Source organism: Diorhabda sublineata, chromosome 1 (assembly GCF_026230105.1).
Source record: "Diorhabda sublineata isolate icDioSubl1.1 chromosome 1, icDioSubl1.1, whole genome shotgun sequence".
Classification (NCBI taxonomy): Eukaryota; Metazoa; Arthropoda; class Insecta; order Coleoptera; family Chrysomelidae; genus Diorhabda; species Diorhabda sublineata.
Window position 1 is genome coordinate 7,567,156 of NC_079474.1, and position 19,204 is coordinate 7,586,359.

General features: G+C 31.5%; 1 protein-coding gene across 4 annotated transcripts in view; it reads left to right on the plus strand.

Annotated features, from left to right (window-relative positions):
• The first annotated feature begins 62 nt into the window (after positions 1-62).
• LOC130442541 (ATP-citrate synthase) overlaps positions 63-19,204 on the plus strand; it is a 52,629-nt gene continuing 33,487 nt past the window's right edge. Inside the window, exon 1 of one of the 4 annotated variants that reach the window (XM_056776735.1) lies at positions 63-364. The gene's annotated coding sequence lies outside the window, so the exon portion shown is untranslated. Of the gene's footprint in view, positions 365-10,206; positions 10,514-19,204 lie in introns of those variants that run through there. The other 3 variants (XM_056776745.1, XM_056776754.1, XM_056776726.1) reach the window with 3 other exon arrangements.

Sequence of the window (19,204 nt, forward strand, 5' to 3'; positions counted from 1 at the left end):
ATTATACTTTGGAATATCACTAGTATTTTAATATAAAAAAACTAGAAAAAAAATTAATATTCGTATGTACCATGATTTGAAAAAATTTTAATATGCAAATGGTTTTCATGTGAATTTTTTATTCTGTATAATCCTATGTATAAATATGTTAGTAAATCATAATACTATCATTTGATCCTTCCATTTCATAACACACTATTATTGCAACGTCAAAAAGGTCAACATGATATGTCAAAACTCAAAAGTTTAAGATTTGTAGGGTTGGAAAATTAGTGCAATTAAACTTTTAGTTTTCATTTACTTGAAAAATAGTAAGTTATCAAAATTGTAATTCCAAATCATCTGCTGATTTCTATTAAAATCGGTGAGTAGTTATTTATATTGTAATGTCGGTTTAAATTGATACCGTGACGTTGTAAATGGTTTTTTTTAATTCTTTTGTATGAAAATTTTATTGATTCAACCTTAATTTAATACTTGTACTTTCGTTTTCTTTCAAAGAATTATCTTATGTAAGAGTTAATTGGATGCAATTAGTATAAATTCATATGTAAATACATATTATTAATTGAAACAAAATAATTTGGTAATTTTTTAAATCTGCGATGAATCAACTTATCGAATTCTAGTTGGTAATAACAGTTTGTTAGATCTACAAAAATATTTATGAAATATTTGTAGTTGATATTAAATAATAAATCAAAATTAAGCTAAATATTCAACCCAACTTAGTTATTAAAACTAAACGTTGCAAACTTGAAGAAAAAGTTGAGTTGTTCAGAACCATTCATTAATAATATGAATGGCCGTATTTCAAAAACTGTATGTAGTGTGTATCCTATATTTTTAGAAAATAATATTGATTTGACTAATATTCGACTTCCAAATTTTAAAACTTAAGATATAATTTTCAAAGTATTACTTACCTATCTGGCTATGTTATAACTGGAAAACAATGTTGCTAATTTTATAATGTCAATCACGATGTATAAACATGTACCTATAATTTAATTTTGTGCAAATGTGTATCTGATTCATTTGTTAGCTTTGAGTTATTGTAATTTAAAATTTAGCAAATGCAAAATACATTATATGTGTAGTATTTTCTTATATACAACGACTATTCAAATAATAACCTTGAAAATAACGAGTTTAGACAGTAAACCAGAACAATATATCAATAATATGCATCAGTACCATTAACCACGTACCCTATTGTACTGTAATTAACTTTCTAATTTTGGACATGAATAGGAGAAAAAAGTAATGGATACATGTGAAAGTTGGTAATATTTCGAATATATAACCACTTGTTACCATCAGTCATGGAATAAATACTAAATGTATTAAATAAAATTATTGTAAATAATTAATGCTGTTATTAGTGCAACTTACATAAAAATTTATTAGAACAATCTTTATATTGAAAGTGGATAAATAAGGTCTCAAACATTTTGGTTGTATCACTACTATGGTTGTTTATTTGTATATTCTCTGTTTTTCTTGTGCTCCATTTATATCTGCTATAATTAACACTTTCAATAGCGAAAACTTTTCATTCTTCACATCCTTTACTAAGTTTGCATCTGCTTTTTAATTAAAACTCTGATTTGCAAAGATCGAAGTTTTGTTTTAAAACAGCAATCAGCTGGCAAAACTTATTTATGCCTACATTTTTTGTAAATTAACAATATACTTTGTAACAAGAAGTAATAATTCAATAAAGTTCAATATAGTATCATCATTGATCTTTGAAGTAACCCTAGAAGTACTATTCATGTGCGAAATACTCAACAATTCGTGTGATCTCAACTTTTATAATTAGGTATGTTTTCTCGTATACATATTTCATAGGCATTAATTCTGCATTATATTTTCATGTATTTTGAACCAATAAATATAAGGGCTTCAGTTCACCTGTGAAGTGAAAATTAACAAATTCGATAAATAAACAGCGGTCTATTACATGAACAAAAAGTTAATGATGACCTTTTTTCCAAATTTCTAAGTTTTATATCAAACACGTGTTTCATAAAGCTACAATTGCAATTTTGTAAAAAGATATTTTGTGCATGACTCTCATTGTTTTGCCTACAAAATACGTAGATCCACATATGCCTTACTAGCTAGCCTAGTATAGCTATGCTGTAGTTTCAGGCCTTCAAAGTCTCCTCCATTCTTTTCTATTCATTCCTTTCTATTTTATTCCATATCATTCAATGTTTCTTTTTTCAGTTGTTATCTTAACTTCCTCATTCCATATTTTTCTTACTCTTTCCTTTTTTTGCTGTTCCTGCTTTGTTCGCTCTTCTAGCCATTTTGTCCTCTCCCATTTTTGTAACATGTCCTTCTATTTTCCTTAGATATCTCATCTCCAGGCTGTTTTTTGTCCTTGCATTGTGGTCCATGTTTCTGCTTCGAAAGTGAGTATAGGAGTAGCTACTTTTTTAAAAAAATTGTTTTTATTTCTTTCAGTATCTTTTTTTTTGCTAGGAAGATATTTTCACTTTTGCTCCATTTAGGTATAATTCAAATACTTTTTTATTATTGCTTATAATCATTGTTTTTGTTTTCTTCTCATTTATCTACATGTTGCTTGCAGAATATATTCGATCAATATTAATGTAAATGCGATACATATAATATCAAAACGCAGCGTACTAATAAATTAAATGCATTGACTGAATACATACACAAAATGAATGAAATGAATGCATAAATGCATACACAAAAATTCATTCAAGTCGATTCAGCAGTTTACTTGCAGTAATAACGAGTGTATTATACACGTGAAAATAATGTAAAACAACTCATATGTTCTTATCCGATTTTTATTTGTTTTCAAGTTATGAAGTAATTAAAAATTTTCATCTAGCTTTCCACTTATATCTGAATTTTAGCAAAGTATGCCATGTTCGTGGCTCAAAGGCATTTGATAATTCTGACGTTTTGATGAACTGTCAGTGTTCAGTGAACAGTAACTGAACGTCTAATTTCGAATTTATGTGATTGTTAGTGTTGCAAAATGCCAGATACTTATTCTAATTTAGTATATGCAAATATGGTGTTTGTTTATGGTTTCTGTAATGGAAATGCTACAGCTGCTACTGTTTTCCACACAAAAGATATCCTGATAAAAAAATTAGACTTTTTAACAAATTGTGCGATACTGGTAAGCTTCCCAGTGCTAACATATCATCTGAACGCGCTATTCGACAAGGTTCGGTAGAAGTAAAAAATATTCTGCATCTAGTAGAAGAAGATGCAACTAATAGCTCACGGAGAATTGCCACCCAATTGGGAATTCCACAAAAAAGGGTGATAAACACACTCCACGCACAAGGCTTATATCCTTATCACGTACAGAGAGTACAGCACCTACAACCAGAGGATTACGCTAACCGTATGGAGTTTTGTCGGTGAATAAATAATAATCATCGTGTTGTATCGAGATATATAAATGTATCCAATTAAGAGGAGAATATGTTGAGGAATAAAATATATTGACATTGAAATTTTGTTTGGTTCTATAGCAGGCTAAGAATTTCTCATTATATCCTCGTATATATAATCTTTGCCAGCTATATTATGAGCGTTTTCTTATTGGAAACGTGGAGATGAAACACCAAAGTAGACTAATTTTAATATATTTTCCGAGTTTTCGAATACTTATATATTCATCGTCTGGTCCTGAAATTATGGTCAAGTTCAATATAAGAAATATGTTTAAATGTATAACAATAATAAAATTTTACTTACAATAATTAACACTTCGACAACCTTACCAATCTAGTGAATCTAAACCATCCTCGAATTCACTTGAATACACACAAAAAAATTCATTCTAATCGAATAATCTAGATACTAGATAGTCCGGGTCTCAAGCTTGAACGAGTAGTGTTAAACTTCTCTGATGAGACGTAATAACGTCGAAACTAGTCAGTATTTATACCCTCTCTTTGCAATTGCGAGCCATTCGGGATGTTAATATCGACAAAAAGGTCGATTTACATTACGTTCTTCAGATTTCGTCTAGGCATTAGCCAGGAAAGTAGTTGTTTTCCCTTTCGAACAACGGCGGAATGTTTTTGATTTTAGGTCTTTTCTGTTTCAAAATTAGTTTTTTTTATTAATTTTTAAAAGATAGATAAAAATTGACGTTTCGACTAATTAGTAACAGTAGTAACAGAACGTCGGAGTCGGCGTCGAATTTGACACACACATGGTCAGTTTCAATGCAAATTATTAATAAAAGCACACCAAAAAATCTCGATTTTTCACTAATTTAAATAGATATTTGAATGTGGTCATGACAATATCTAATTATTTAAAAAATTCTTAAAAAATATAATTTATACTCGTTACTAGTTATACTCTCGTATAATGGCTTAGCTGCTATACCTCGTCGAAACTTGTTGTATTGAGCCTTAACGGTGTAGTTGGTATGGTTATCGAAGCGCTTAATTTCCAACATGGAGATTGGAGGTTTGAAACCTCTGTCGAAAGAAATTTTATTGAATAAGCCACATCGCACATCAACGACTCCTAACTAATAAACCTCTTAACAATGTAGATTTTGAAGAACAGTTTTATAAAAAATTATATATGATGTACGTGTTCAAAGTGATTTCAGTTTGTTCGAGGAGTTAAAAAAATCACTACTCTCATTTTTTAATCATCTCCACCCACAAAATAAAATCTTACTTTTAACACTTGTATCGTAAATAACTATTTTTCTATGCTAACCTACGAACTTTTCTATTATGCAGTGCTCTAATTTTTGTCAAAATGAGATTAAAAAACGAAAATTTTCATAAAATATGAGGTAATATCGTATTCTTTATCTTTATCTTTGTATATAACAAAAAACGAATAAACTGTAAGGTTGATACAACGATGTCTTCTTGCAAGCCAATAGAATGTGAAGTGCCCCAAGGCTCAGTACTAGGCCCTATTTTGTTTCTTCTGTTTATAAACGATGCAATCCACGGCACTTCATATGACCATATCTAGTGACCTAATCACCCTTAAAACATGGTGCGATTTTAACCTTCTCTATCTCAACGTTTCCAAAACTAAATTTTTATCTAAGAATATATTGTTGCTTTTTTATTAAATAACACCACTATTAACGTCGTTCAATCTGTGCTTATTGAGGACAATGCCTTGAAATGGGATTTACAAATTGCGGCATTATTTAAAGAATTAAGTTCCTCCTGTTTTGCGCTGAGATCAGTTTCCAAAGAACTGAACTTATCCACCTCCTTAACAGTTTATTATGCCCTTATTGAATCGCATCTCTGATATGCCCTTCCCTTCTGGGTGGTACGTGTGGTGCGACTCAATTTGAGCGAATCTTCAAACTACAAAAGAGAGCTGTTAGATATTTACTCGGACTAAACAGCAGGGCTCACTGAAGAGATTTCTTAAGAAGATTAAAAAATCTGACTCTTCCTTCCTTATTCATCTTTGAATCTGTTTGCCTAATTCGAAAACACGCTTCTCCACTTTTAGAAAGGTCGTTGCATGGCTATTCATTTAGGAACACGGAGCACCTACCAACGCCACGTTCAGAAAAAAAAATGCAAAATCACTTGCCAATTGAAATAAAATCGATATCATCTTTTCCCGCATTCCTCAATAATGTGAGGGCATATTTACTGGAAAGTGCCTTCTACCCTGTAAACGACTTCTCTTCTAATCATATTCAATTCCGGGCATCCTGCATAGTGATTTAATTTTGCTATTGACTTATATACTGATTATTTCCTATTACAATTACTTATAATTTTGTAAATCATTGTGGTTTTCTTCTCTTTATTGAAATTTTATTTTATGTATCTTCATTTAGTTATTTTCATGTTTGTTTTTTAGTTTTTAGAAGCTTTTGTCTACAAATTTTGACAATAAAACATTTCTCTCTCTGTTTCTCTGAGAACAACGTCTGATTAGTTATGATTCCGAGAAATCAAGCAATTTAAAAAAATGCTAACTCTCATAATCCGAAGCGATAAAAAAAATCAACTATAAACTTTTGTCCGTTCCCTCTAACTTTACTAGTCTAAGATTTCTTGTCATCCTTTTGTTTATTCTTAGAAAGCGAACGATATCTATTGGTCATATGATACTAAATCATCTCGATGTATGAACATTGAATTCTCTTTTATTCATGTACTAAAACGAGTTTATCAAAGTAGTAATTCGAGTTTTGGAAAAAGAAAAAGAAAACCATGATTATATCAGTGAACTCGTTGGCGATTGTTGAATTTTTGATCAGAAATTTGTTCTTATAATCCAGCGACGATGTTTATTTATTCCTTTCTATTTCTCATTTTCGCTTAAAATAATTTTTTTTCGATCTGAAGAGAAAATTACTCAAAAATTGAATACAACACATGTTTAATTACTATTAAAATTTTATGTAAAAAGCAAGCACAAGAGGGTAAACCCTTTTATACTAGAGTAATTCTGTGCATGCCGTGTGGAGATGCACGTGGATATTGATGTTGAACTTCTGGAGGTTGTAGTGCTCGGAAAAGATGTAAAAAGCTATCCAAGTTTCTGGTCAACTCGGGATCACCTATAACTCGAACTGCTCTCTTCTATATTGAGTCAAGCATCCAAATGTGCGAACAATATTCCAAAGATGGACGAATCTGGGTCTTGCTGTTGTAGAGTATATAGCTTTTTGGTCTTAACGAGGGTTCCACGTTTTTGTGAAGCTGTCTGTCCATATAGGACCAAATACTGAACTGCAGTGCCAGTTTTCTTTGTAAAAATAGCAACCTGTGCCTTTTCTGCATTAAACTCAATCAGATTGCTTCCACCCCACTCAAGAATAGTTTCAAGATCGTTATTGATGGTCGTGATTTGTTGCTGCCTACGGATTTGGGTGTAGCCGAGTTTATTGAGGCTGTTGATTTGTGCGACAACATTAGTGTGCAAAGGTATTTTGTTTTTGCAGGACAACGCCCCTGGACGCAAATCTCATGTCGCCAAGCAAAAAATTCGTGATTTAGGGTTTGACTTACTAGAACACCCCTCTAATTCACCAGATTTGGCTCCATCCGACTATCATCTCTATCCTCAACTGAAAAAAAGTTTAAAAGGCCGTAAGTTTTCTTCCAACGAGGATGCAATAAAAGCTGTGGAGGTCCAGCTAAGAGGATAATATGTTGAGTAATAAAATATTTTGACATTGAAATTTTGTTCGGTTCTATAGTAGCCTAAGAATTTTTCAATATATCCTCATATAATTATTTACCTTCAAAATTTTCTTAGCTTTAAAAAATTCTATAGAATTTGAGACTGTTTTAAGTTATTTCAATATTTCCACAAACTATAGTACCTGTCAAAGAAAAGTGTCAATACCTCACTTGAAATATTGTATAAAAATAATATTTTTCTCCCTCCGGGATGATAAGTTCGCTTTTCGTCCCTGGTATGCGGGACAACATTTATCTGCGACTCGTGTCTCAATTTTGCAAATTCGTGTGAAATTTTTCATTTTCAACACTTGTTATACATTACGCACCAGGAAAAGTAGGGCGAGGATGCCCTACCTTACTCACTAGTTTTCACCAGATTGTGTACAATTTAAATTTTTTAATAAGAGAAAACTATATGGAATATGTCATTTTCAATGGAATAGTGTTGAAAGGAGTCTCGAACTATGGCTTTTCCATGCGCGCGTGACAAATTCTCGTGTGAGGCTAAGCAGAGAAAATCCATTTCGGAACGTGTAATGAACAATATTTTGTATTATACTTATCTGGAAACAACGCAAAAAAGAATAAGAAATAAATTTAGAACATTTTATTTTCAGTATCAATAACCCAAAGATATTTATAATTGTTCGAAAAAAATTTATAACAGATTTCGTTAGCAACAAGCTTGAGAAAGTTTTCATTTTATTTATCTTCGAGAGTTAATCAGATAAATTTTTTTTCTAATTATAGAAAAAATACAGAGCAAAAAAATTTATTTAAAGGTGCAATTAACAATAGAACAATTAGTAAGGTGAGGTGATGACCCAGACGTCTTAGTTTCTATACCTGATGCCTATTATCCTGGGATTTTAGCTAAAATCCCAACTTGTCTATTGACCTACGACATACAGCTTCGGCCAATAGAAATACATTTATGTTTACGATTCGATGTTTTCATTGGTAAACAGTGAGGATGATGAGTCCACGTGAACTGATGGTTTGTTAGATTTTTAGTGAATTTTATACGGAGAGTAAACATTATTTTTCATTTCTTAATTTGTTAAGATGCCGTACTTATTTATAAAATATTGATTGTTTTTCACATAACTGTCTTCTGCAATTGATATTGGAAGAACTATAATAATTTGATTACATTGTTCTTCGTCAATATTCAAGTAGGGTTTTATTGAGTTGGCATTGTTGTTATAAGCTTGCTCTTGTACAGCACTGTTGCCCAATCGACTAAAATCTGACAAATGTTGCTATCGATGTTTTCTATAAAAAATTCCACGATATGGAGACGGTTTTCAATGCTAAAAAATTGTTTAGCTATATAGAACAACTAACCACATTTTTATGCGAAGCTTCAGATGAACAATATCTACTGGTAAAAGTGATTTTGGTGTTTGGATCTTTGGCGAATGTCGTAGAGATGATTTAATTTGATTAGTTCAAACGATATGGGCGTTTTTTTGTTGTGTTTTTGCGAGATGCAAAAAATCATATGACAAGAAGTTTTACCATTAACAATGAGCGATGTAAATTCGAGCCCTGTATACTTTACCGTAACTAGCGTGTATCTACGACCTAAACATATAGAATAGTTATACGAAAAATATTGTATTATGACATCTGTGTTAAAGTGATTTTATTTTGTTCGCGAAACTTTCTCACTCACAACTATTTTTATTTGTGGACCTTAAAAAATTCGTTTTAAGTAATAATTTTTTGTTTTTAGCTTCTTTAATAGTGAAAAACCAAATAATTAGAAGCTCTCTATATTGTAAATTTTGACGTGTAAGTCCAGGAAGCGACCGAAATAGATTACATAAATAATTACCTACATAGTAAATGAATTTTAAGTCCCCATTGTATAATGTAACAATCGGTCAAGTTGATTGAAATTAATATTAACTTAATCATGACCTTCTATCATCAATTAAGTTAGTGATATTTCTTGATATAATGCAATTTGCCAATAAAGAATACATTTTTTGTCGTAGAAATGTATTATATGACCTACTAAAGGTTATCATCACCTTTCTACCATGATCATTTATTTTTTACCATATTTCAGATACGTATTTTGAAGGTTGAACGATCAAATACAACAGTCTAAATATTGAAAGTCATATTTCTTGGAAGTTGACAAATTGTGGCGATATTATGAGATACTGAAATAGTAAAAAATGGATGTTTGTCAAAATGATGAAATTTCGTGATTATTTAATTGCTTTGCGATTATTAATAAAGTAATTTGGTTCGAAAATATAAAATTAAAATAGCAAAATTGGCGGACATTGTCTGCTTTTCTCCCATTTCTCTGTATTCTAGGATATTCTGTAATTCATTTCTATTGACTATGTCGAATAGAACTAAAAACTTTTTTCCAAAAATGCATACTCTTTGAGTTATTAATTTTTTTGTAAAAAATTTGACCCGTGCAGACCCTTATAAATTATTTTTTTACGAAGATACACTCAAAGATATGAAAATGATGTCTGTTCGGTTGCTTTTAGCAAGGTCAGACGTATTTGAATCTATGTTGAAACGTTTTTAATTTTATACAGGGTGTGTAAAAAAAATTTTACTTCATAAATATCGAATTTCTACATTTTTTTTAAATAGAATCACCCGGTTTTCCCTATTTTAATATATATACCGGAAGTCGGCCATCTTTGAAAATATTTTAGTAAAAAAGATCGTATCCAAAAACCCAATTGTAAAAATTTTCATGATTTTACTAAAAGTATTTTGCCATATACAGGTAGTTTTAACTCGTCGTGGGACACCTTGTATAGTTTTTTTATTTTCCTTGACTTTACGTGTTTGTCATTTTCTCCACATTCTCGCCATGACTATTACTTATATAATGCGGCCTAAAGTGACCTAATTTAAATTTGTTCAATTTATATAAAAAGCTCCAAATATTAAAGCATTAGATAAAATAGTTTCGCATCGTTTCTTACATATGTTAAAAGTTGGCAACGACGTTTTATTTTGTGACTGTAGTTAACCAGAAAAACACGCGATTCATTGGACGTATGTACAACATCATATATACGTAGCGGGAATTTAATTATGGGAGAAATTAAATTTCGTACGTGTAGTATTTCTCGCGATAGTGACAGTTAGAAAGTGGATCTCGGTAGACGAGGTTTGTACGTTTTCGTTCCGCTAATCGTTATCGTATTTATATCGTTCTTGAGCTGTGAAAGTTTTCCTTTTACTTATTCAAAGGTGTAATCAAGTATTCGGAAGGCAACGTTTTGTGATATATTTAAATATTACATTCAATAGTACAAGTAAGTGTTTCATTAATGATTGTGAATATGTTAACTGTTGAATCTTGATTCAAATTTAGAATCATTTAAAAAATATTGGGTCTCTTACTAAAGTGTTTTATTTTTCCTTTTACTTTCACATTTTATTTTAATTTTAGCTGCTATTTCGGAAACAATATATATTGTAACGTTTTTCGTACTTATTTACACACTTTTCGTGCGATGAATTAATAAACACTATCTCTTACGTTGTTAATTTATTTACACACTATACAATACACTTAACTTCTAATAATTTACTCATAAATGTCACTTAAATAATTTCTACGTTTACTTTTACTAATTCGTTCTTCTCACTACGACTATTTATTTAAAACTGAACTGCACTACATGAACTTATTTATATGCCACAAATAGAATTCTACAAAGTTCTAGAAACAAAAGAAATAAATAAATAGACTTTCCTAGAAATTATTTAAAAAAAGACTGCAAATACACCGCTTGCTATAATAAAAAGCGCTTCTGCCATTTATAAAAATAAGATTAAAGGCGCCGTATTCGCCGAAATTTTTAAAATTCTATAATAGCTACACAGAAAGAAAAAAAAACTTAAAAGTATATCAAGTACTTTACTAGTGTCAAATTTTAGGATTGGGACAATGTTCCATACCTCCTCACTTGTCCCAAAAATCACTAGGGTGTAAGTTAGGTTAAATACCGTTCTAAATTTATTACAATTTCATTTGATTTGGGTTGAAATTAAACTCCTTTCTAATTGATAGAACGTTTCATATATTGGAATCAACTAGACTGGATAATAATATTTCTCATGCCACTATTTAGGTAAAAGGGGCCTTACGTACGTTTTCCCAAATTAATTTTCTTAAACATCTGGTAATTTTAAAGGGGGTCATATAGATGAGCCAAGAGGATTATGTAGTTCAAAATTGATAATAAAAGAGTTGCTACTTAAGTTTAGAGATAGAGAAATGAAAACAAAGATTTATAATTGGCAATGGCTTTATTGTTTTTCAAAATATTCTCCATTAGATCAATATACACTTTTGCATGCGTTTGAATCTTCTTCTTCTTCTTCTTTTTCTTCAGGTGCCATCTCCATTTAATGAAAGTTGGCGGAAATTTCGGCATACTTATTTCAGTCCTGAGTGGTGCAAATTAAAGATGATGTGTTCATACAAGTCCAATCGCGAATGTTTAACATTTTGAACGTTTTCCTTTGATTTTTCCTTCTATTATTAATTTCACTATATCATATTTGTTGTTACGGTATATGTGGTCCAAATAAGTGGTCTTCCTTTTTTTTATTGTTGTAAGTAACTCCCTTTCCTTTCCTATACGTCTAAGCACTTCATCGTTAGGTATATGTTGAGTCCATGATATTTTCAGTAGTCTACCAAGTTTAAGCTCAAGGTTGCGTTACATAATAGGTTTCTCACCTTTAGGAATATGGCCCTAGCTTGTTCTATACGCGAATTTACTTCGACGTCGTGGTCTACATTTATCGTTATGCAGCTGCCAATGTATTTAAATTTCTCAATTTTCTATATTGCAGTGTCAGTTTATGTTTAGTTTTGGGCTTGGATTTCTTGTTATAGCCATTACTTTGGTTTTTATTACGTTAATTTCTATGCCTAGTTGATCTCCCACTGTTGATCAGACGTTTGAACCAATTTTCGAAGCATTCTTTCCATTTCGATTGAGGTACCTCCAAAACATGTGATTTGAACGCATCTACCGCTTCTTCGGGTCTATAAAAACGTTGACCTCACAATTTATTTTCGATCTGCGGGAAAACATTGGATGCTAAACAAGGATTGTACGGCGGATGATCCATCAATATGCTATGTTGACCGTTCAAAAACGGTTTTGTTTGAACTGATATGTGTGAGCTCGCATTATAGTGGTGGAGAATGACTCGTCTTCTACGACTGACTGCTTTCTCAGATTTTCTCGAACATTTCTGGGAAACAAATGCTGGTGTACCATTCACAAATGACCGTGTAAATGTTTTCCAAAATATTCTCCATTGAGATCAATGCACTTTTGCATGCGTTGGAAACAATTGTCGAAGAATTTTTTCAATTCCGATAGAAGTACCTCCAAAACATGCGGGAATAAGAAGAAACCATTGGGTGCCAAAAAAAGGAACTGTACGGCGGATAGCCCATCAATTCGATGCTTTGACTAATCAATAATGTTTTTGTTTGAATGATTCGTCTTCTTCGATTGATTTTTTCTTATTTTTTCGAAAACATCTAGGAAACAAATACTGGAGTACCATTCAGAATTGATCGTTCTACGTTGCTCTAATGGAACGGTGGCGATATGTGCAGTTATTCCGAAAAAACAGTCGACCGTTTTCTTTGAATTACTTCACGTGCAAACAACTAAGTTTTGAAAGACCCATACAGTCGTTGGTTTTTAAATTTCGTATTCATATGCACAGATTCCTCATTTGTCGCCTATCACGATTCCAAAGACGTCTTTTGAAGGACTGCGATGCTCATGCAATATTGAATGTATGCGAGTGGAACTAATGCCTAATTATGCCTCTATCTCACGGTACGTCACATGAAGATCTTGCAGTATCCGTTTTCACACAGTCTCGTTGTTTTCCGATAAAATAAACAATTTCAGACAACCTTTATGAAATTCATTCTGTAACGAAGTGCGACCACGATTAAATTCGGAAAATCAGCGAAATACGGTCGCTCGAGAGGTTGGCTCATCATCAAAAGTCAAAATTGGATTATCGGCACACTGCTATTGGTCTAACCCACGTCGAAAGTCATAGAAAATACGATTCAATTCCATTTTTTGTTCAAGATGAATGTTTCAAGTAAACTGTAAACGTAGCACTCGTATGACAACACGTTCTGAGTACGTTCACTGTCAAAAATCTCAAATTTTATTATAGCATTGTCAGATTTGACATATTCACATCAGTGTTGCCATATCTCAAAACTTAAGTATGAGCCCTCGTATTTAGAACTTGATGCACGAAAACCATGAACTCAGCACACCAGAATCAATTTGAACAAACTTCAATGAGAGTTGTGTCAAGTGTCAAATTTCAAAAATACCGCAAATTATTTGGTTATTACAGAAGACCAGCCAAAAACCCTTGCTAACCAGAAATCAAAAAATTCAGAGATTAAATTTTGCAAAACTACGGGATATGTTCTCTGATGAAACTTGAGTTAGTCTTAAAGCTACAGATGGAGTTTGAGGGAGGAATTTTCTTACGTACGGAATTGGTTCCTATACTTACGAGGTCTATGAATGCCCAATTTTGATTAGACAACATTATTATCGAACATGTAATGCCTTTTGCTCCGTTTGTTGCCACTAATTTTTTATTCATGCAAGAAAACGCTCGTCCCCACGTGGCTAGACAGGTTATTGGCTACTTAGTAATATAATAACTCAATAAACCTTTATTGGAGTGGCCACCTAACAGTCTGGAAATGAATTCTATAGAACACCGATGGAACTATCCCAAAAAGAGGATTCGAAGTCAGTCTCCCTGTTTCTAATCACAACCAACTCGTAGAGGTCGCTATTGAAAAATGGGAGAAGCTTTTGTTGAAAATTTTATATCAAACATGCTGCGAGGCTTGAATGCAATGATAAGAGGTAGAAGAGGGCCTACGCGGTATTAGTGTTGACCTTTGTGCATTTATTCTCTTTGTGTCCAAAAAACTAGATATTCGGTTAATTGAATACAAAATACGAATACTATAGAAGTACTTTTTCACGGCTACACAATCTACGTCAGTGGAGTAGTTCGTAACAATACAGAAATTTCTTATCAGCTATTTTTTATATAATTTACTAGACTTTAAAATACATCATTCCAAAACATAAAGAAGCAGTATTTTGTAAAAATACGTTGTTTTTATTTGAGAGGACTCATTGACAATTACATTCAGTTTCATAAAATTATACATTACTGCTCCCTATACCTATCTCTAACTTTTCTAAAGTCGATGGGGTAGAGAAATTTCCAAACAAAAACCATAAAGTAAAATAAATTCTTTGCAAATAAAACAGAAGAAAAAATATTTTAATTCCAAAGATCTTTATAAATAATCATGTTAGTCAGAATCGTCTGAACTTGCTATTATAAAACACAAAAAATATTGTTTTGTTTACAATGTTTGTTAAACATAAAAAAAATCAATTATTTTAGTTCTATTATATATTGTATATTGTTGTTTTGCATTATATTTGTTGCAAATTGGGTAATTATATTCGATATTCTTTTGACAACTCAATTATAATAGATTGGATTTTATTGTTACGAGGAAATAATCATCATCATACTACGTGGTTGTTTACTAGTATATTAAAATACAAGTGAAAGAAGGCTTTTCATTTCAGCAAGAGTTCCTAATTTGGACACAAGTGCATAATGGCGAATGGCCTTCTGTGTTTTATACTATTTACGTATTCACATTATTACATATTTTTTGGCTCAAAAAAATCGAAAATCGTCCGATTTCGATGAATTTTTTTTAAATCTTTTTTTTACGGTGGACTTATGAAAAAACATGGGAATAAAAACAATGGAAACCGATATTGGTTGGGTAGTTTAGGTTAGGAAGGGGGGGTGTGCTAAAAACTCTTCAAAACAAATGTTCACATTTTTCTTTAACGGTCAAGAAAGATACTATTTTTTAATGTTGAAAATTTTCAATTTATCAAAGTTAACTTTTAATATTGTACAATAAGTGATTTTGAGAATATTTTTGTTCATATAACTTTAATGATCACTTAATGAAAAAGGTACAAACGATTATATGTGAGAAAAGGTTAATTTTAGGAGAAATTTTTATTATCTTTAATTGTAACTTTTTTCAATCTGTTCGTTTTTTTCTGCAGATTATGAAAAAAAATATAACAACTTCTAAGATTATTTGGAAAAAAGTTATTAACAATTATACGTGAATGAGTGCATTTTCATGAACATTAAAAGCCATGTAACCAATATAATTTGTCAATTTTCTTAATCCCATAATTTTTTTCATTAATCCGCCGTAAAAACGGAGATTTTTCGATTTTCTAGAGCCAAAAAACGAGGGGACCGTGAAAGAATAAAATTACCGAATTAGTGAAATAGCAAAAACAGCTTTATTAAATTTATTACCTAGTAAATTAAGAAAAATATATGAAATTCGTTATAATCGTTTTAAAGAGTGATGCTTCGATAAAAAAGTTGTAAATCTAACAAAAAAAGTGCTTCTTGCATATTTTAAAAAAATATATTCCCTATTCACTTTGCTGCTGCCGACACGGCAGATGAAAATCTTCGACAGTAGCGGAAGGATGCTTAGAGTAATCACTTGCAAACAAACTCAATATTGCAAAACAAATATTTCAAGCGGAAGAAAATTACAATTTACAGATATCAAGTACTAGTACATTTAGAAAAGTCTCAAATCAAGAAATAGAATTAAAAAATAATTCACTAAGAAATATTAATATTGAAAATTTCAAAAAATTCTACATTTACGTTTAATATTAATGGTACAAATAATGTTTTTAAAGTTAAATTATTCCCAATTACTAGTTCGTAACTTTCTCAATGTTAACCGATAGTGTTAATTATTAAATATTTTGCTCTTAAATTACGCTTTTTATTTTTCTACACCTACATAAAACATTTTTTTTTTTTTTATTAACAGCTAGACAAATTCACGTCGCGTGCAATAAACACTTACTTTCTGCACTTGTTGCAAAAATAACTATTATTGCCGACTAACGAGTGTATAATGATAGCTATTATTCACGATGATGAAAATGTAATCATCCAAGAGAAAAGTAACTATTATACGCAAGTAGAGGACTATACTTTCTTTACGACTATACAAAATTAATCGTGACATTAGTGCAGGTATATTTACTAATGATGGTGTTATCAACATTGATTACATTTAAGTATTTGATAATGTTTGTTGAATATTATTAGGAATTCTTGGATTTTTCTCTACCGACTGGAGAATTTATTTACCTTATCCATTTTGCTTGTCTTATATAGGCATCCACGTAACCTTATACTACCAATGTGCTCTTTCGGTCCCCTGCATCAACCAGTAAGGTGGCAGAAAACCTATGGAAGCTATGTCCGGTGTATAGATTTGCAACTTAGAGTAGTTATTAAGTTAAATAGTTGTATCCAAATTTATTAATACAAAGTTTATGTATGGTGTACTGGCCGTGTTAAGGCCTCAAGAAAAATTAAGGTATTGTCACATTAGTTGGACGAAGGTCGGCCTACTTCTTGGATATTTTGTAAAAATTTCCAGTCACAGTAAATTTTCAACAGTTTTTGTTGTGTTGGGTATAGTAATTGGGAGATCTTGTACAATATCTTGAATGTGTCCCATTTCATGAGGGGCATTTCATTATAACAAGCATCCATTATGCCCATGATCAATCCAACCTTAAAAAATTCTTTAATGTTACTTAATATTCAATTGTTACTTTTGTTGCAAGATACACATCATTTGAAGCTTCTGAGATGAATTTATTTATCTCTTGTGAAGTAAATGTTTCGAATATTTTTCATTTCGTCATTTAGTGAGCTTCTTAACGTTGAGTGTATCTACTCCAAGGACGAGGATGTATAGTTTTCATAACGTTTTGTAAAATTGTAAAAAGAGGATGTTTTCAAAAAAAGAAGTTACGTGTATGTTTGATTATGGTTTTTTTACGAGAGATTCGTCATTATAATCCCTTTCACTGCCATTTGAGTTCATTTTAAAAAGAAAGTATACAAACTCATAACTTATAGTTCTAAAGTATACAAACTTATGATGCGAGGTATCAGCAATTAATATTTGACGTATTAAATTATGACTTATTTAGCAGCTATTAGACGTCCGACTTCCGACTTTCTGAAAGGTAAACAGCTTCTGACGATCGTGCGTATACCGTGGGTTCCAAAAATACGAAGTATGTGATTGGTCGACCGGTCGGCCGTGGATTCCGGACATTTACGCATCTATATAGATGCAGAAATATCAAGTTATTAATTAAGTAATAATATTTGTACACAATACAATGAATATATTGTGCAAAAACTAAAAAACACGCATCAGTACATGAAACTAGTTAAAAAAGCGTCGAGCGTTCGATGTACGAAAATATGGAACATTCATTAATGTTTTAAGCTTATTTAAAAAAAAATATTCTCAATTTTTTAGTTTAATGTGTGTTAAAAGCGTGTTTGTTAGTTGTTTTAAACAATATTTATGTTTCACTTGATTTTTGGTTTTCTAAACTATATTTACAAGAATCGTTCCAGAAGTAACTGGCCTGACATAGAGATAGCGATACTTACTTAAAAAACAAACAATCTATACACCATATGTTTCAAGTTTGAAGACGCCACGACGTTTGGTATTTGTTTGGTAGCCATCAATAGTAAACGCTTTCAGTGAATTTGTAAACATGGAGAAAATTGGTCTCACCGTTATGTGATACAATATTTTTATTTGAAAGCTCTTACTGCAACCAATATAAAAGCTAAACTAGATTCTACTATGGGCGATACTGCTTCTTCGTTATCAACAGTAAAATATTGGATAGTAGAGGCCATACAACCTGCGAAGACAGTATCGCAGTGGTTGACCGAATAAGGTGACGACTCCAGAAATGTTGAAGAAAATCATCTCAAAGTGGTACTGGCTGATCGTCGACTGAAAGTGCGCGAGCTAGCAAACATGGTAGGCATTCAAAAAGTGAGGTACAATACATATTAACTGACAAATTATACATGAGAAAGTTGTGCGCAAGATGGATGCCGCGTTTGTTCACTATGGAACAAAAACAGCGTCGTGAAGATGCTTCCATCGATTGTTTGGCATTGTTTCACAGAAATAAAGCCGTTGCCGTTGCATGATAATAGATGGAACGTAGGTCCATCACTTCACACCCAAAAAAGAACAATCAATACAATGGACTGAAAAGGGAGAACTGACTTTAAAGAAGGTTCCAACTGCAGGCAAGGTCATGGCGAAAAAAATCAAGCAATAAGTTTGTATTTCTACCTCATACACCCTGTTCGCCTCATTTAATCCCTTCGGATGGTTTTCTGTTCCTTGACTGGAAAAAATGGCTCGATGGTCAAAGATTTTCCAACAATGAAGAGGTGATGTGGCAGTTAATGGATATTTTAAGGAACTTTATCTTATTATAAAAAGGATATCGAACTTTTGAACATATATGGGAAAATTGCATGAAGCTAAAAGGATCTCCAACAGAGGGTGAACAGATGTAAAATTCTTCTCGTACAACATAATAAAATTTAAGGTGCTAAATTCTAAAGTAATACTGATGCAGTTATTATAGTACATCTTCAACAGTTGTAACATTTGTTTCGATGTAAAGAGAAAATTTGCAGTAATCATTTTTTTTTAAAAATATTGCCGAAAAAAACAATTATCCCAGCCTGTTCATTATCTACAACACCGTCTATTTACTTCAAAAAAGATACGGTCCTAATTTGAGCATAAGATTTATTCCAGTAATTTTTAAAAACGTCAAATGTGATTTCTGTCTGTAAACTCATGAATTTTGTACAAATTGAGGAATTAAAAATTGATTTTTTTCTTGTACACAAAAATTGATAAATTCCATTTTGCTGAATAAATTTTTCCAACGAATATCTTTCCAAAAATTCTGGTT